Here is a 2,586-nt window from a genome sequence, read left to right on the forward strand (position 1 = left end):
CTTTACTTGGGATTGTATAATGTTATTGGTTTCCGCAGTTTTATTCTGATATCTGTTTCTTTAAGTTAATTGCATGCCTAAGTTCTGTTTAGTAGGTGATCCGGGTAAGGGTCACTACAAGTGGTAGTCGAACAACAAGGATTGCCACAACCCTCTCGCCCTATGAAAGAAAACCCAAAAAGGCCAGCAATCTGATAAATACTGCAGGTTTCACAAAGACAAAGGTCATGCCACAGAAGAATATTTTAGCCTACGGGCAGAAATAGAGAGATTAATCAAGCAAGGGCACTTGGGAAATTTTATAAACAAATTTTGAGATCATCGGATGCCTAATTCATAATAGAGCTTATTAATGAAGAAAACCCAAAAGAGTATAAAAGCTGGTAAAATATATGAGAGAATGCATCTCAATAAAGAAGCAAAGCTGATATTTATTTATGTGAGAACCTGAAAGAATTTCCATTATAAGAAATATTATCATTCCCGGATGACTTCCTTCCTTCCTTCATTGTGTCCGATTATTTCCTATATATATATATCAAATCTTACTAAAAAAGGAAACATGATGTTCACAAATGCCCCCCCCCCCCTCTTCCCACTCCACACCAGACCATTCTTCCCTTCCGGATAACTTACTCTTGCCTTTGCAACCACGGTCCATCTTCACCCTACCTTTTGCCTCTCCATCGGCCTCCCCGAGCTACCTGTTTAGACTAACATGAACTGAGCCTCTTCCCGGTAGCAACGCCAGAGATTAAGGTAGTGTTTGGGGGAGATTCTAGGAAGCATTTCTCAGCTTCTCGTTAACAAAATTTCACAAAAATTCAAAATTTTGTTAATGAAAAGCTGAGAATTGCTTCTTAGAAGCTCTCCCAAACACTACCTAAGTGGATTCTAATTCAATTTTTTTTTCTTTTCGATTTCTAGTCCTTTTCTGTTTTGGAAATCTTCCTTGGGTTCCTATGTTTTTGACCAAATTGAAATGGCTTAATCGTCTAAGAGGCTGCTGTTCTTATTCCTTGTTTCGAACCAAGCAATTAGAAAGGATTGAAGCATTTTTAAGAATTTTTCTGATTTGATTGCGTTTCCTGCAGGCAATCAAGAATATCTACAACATTTGGTTCACTTGTGACTTTTGAAATGCTAGGCACTGATATTTTTCAGTGAGTTTGTTGTTTTCTTTGTTTTGTTTTGTTTTTTTTTATTATTGCCACATGGCTTCAATATCATATAATTCGAATTTTTGTTCCCCTATTGCCCTACTTTTGGCATTTATTAGCTATTAAAAAGCAGGTTCTTGAAGATTCATATACCTCTTCTTTCTGTGGTGAATCTCCAGGTCTCAGAGCTCGGGTGTTTGCGTCCCCTTCCTCCTGATTGGGGGTATGGTCCTCCTCGGTCCAAGGTTAGGATTTCTTGTTATATTTAGTTTATTTGATTGATTAATTTGATGGATCCGAATTCATCTTAAATTGTGATCAGATAAATTGAAGAAGACCAGTGTTGTGAAGTCGTGTCAATTTTTATCAGTATGAACTTGATTAGTATTGATAATTGAACTTGAAGAAAATGGTTTGTGCACGATGCAATTTTTATAAGCTAATTGATTTTTATGGTAAAGACGTTGGAAGGATCAAGCTAAACAACTGCTGTTTTTTTTTTTTTTTTTTTTTGTGAGCACGTGGTTTGATAAGTTAGCTAAATAGATAGTAATAAACGAAATGATACGTACCTTGTATATGTTTGTACTAGTGCAAAAATACATACATAAATAAATATATAAATGAAGAAGAAAAGAAAAGGCTAGTTAAATATGATTTGGTTTACTCAGATTGATGAGAATATTGCTCTGAAGATGTACAAAGACACGGTTATGCTTCAAAACACAAGGATGAATATCATTTTATGTCAGTTCCATGGGAGTAGAGACCGTTAACATTGCATCTGCAGCTGCACTTACAATGGATGATTTTGTCTTTTCTCAGGTTACCATATTAAATTCATTTTATCTTTTATATCCTCGAGAAATGTTGAACATGATCCTTTGTTCAATATAGGGATGCCAGGGTTCTGCTCTGGAGGGAATTTACACTACAAGATTTCGCTAACCAATGTTTTGGAAAAAAATTCGAAAATGGAAAAGGCTAGCAGATGTCAGCACAGTATGGATCCAAGAAGCACAATTATATCACTGTTGCTTCAACGGTTGGGTGAGAGACAATCTCTATGCATAAGTATTGTGCTCAGTACATAATTTTATAAATCTTACGAGTGGTGGTGATATTTGTGATCTTTTTTCTCAGGCTGTGATTACAGAGAAATATGGATTCTATGGATATAATGTTGGGGAAGATGGTGGCTTTGCTCCAAATATATCCAGGCAAGTTTTATCATTTAGTTCGATGTGTTGAACAAAGTTGGTAATTTTGATATCTGCCCTGCAGTTTGAAAGAAGGTTTATATCTTATGAAGGAGGCCATTGAAAGAACAGGCTACACGAGAAAATAAAGATAGCAATTGATATAGTTGCAAGTGAATTTTGTATAGGGGATGTATCCTTTTCTTGCGCAACCATATGAACACAGG

At 35.9% G+C, this 2,586-nt stretch overlaps 1 long non-coding RNA gene across 1 annotated transcript; it reads left to right on the plus strand.

The window, feature by feature from the left end:
- The first annotated feature begins 588 nt into the window (after nucleotides 1-588).
- Nucleotides 589-2,131, plus strand: LOC140876511 (uncharacterized). The gene is made up of 5 exons (XR_012148820.1): nucleotides 589-759; nucleotides 889-1,163; nucleotides 1,340-1,405; nucleotides 1,832-1,985; nucleotides 2,058-2,131. It is a non-coding gene; the product is annotated as an uncharacterized lncRNA (long non-coding RNA).
- Nucleotides 2,132-2,586: the final 455 nt, after the last annotated feature.

Source organism: Henckelia pumila, chromosome 1 (genome assembly GCF_033568475.1).
Source record: "Henckelia pumila isolate YLH828 chromosome 1, ASM3356847v2, whole genome shotgun sequence".
In the NCBI taxonomy this organism is placed as follows: Eukaryota; Viridiplantae; Streptophyta; class Magnoliopsida; order Lamiales; family Gesneriaceae; genus Henckelia; species Henckelia pumila.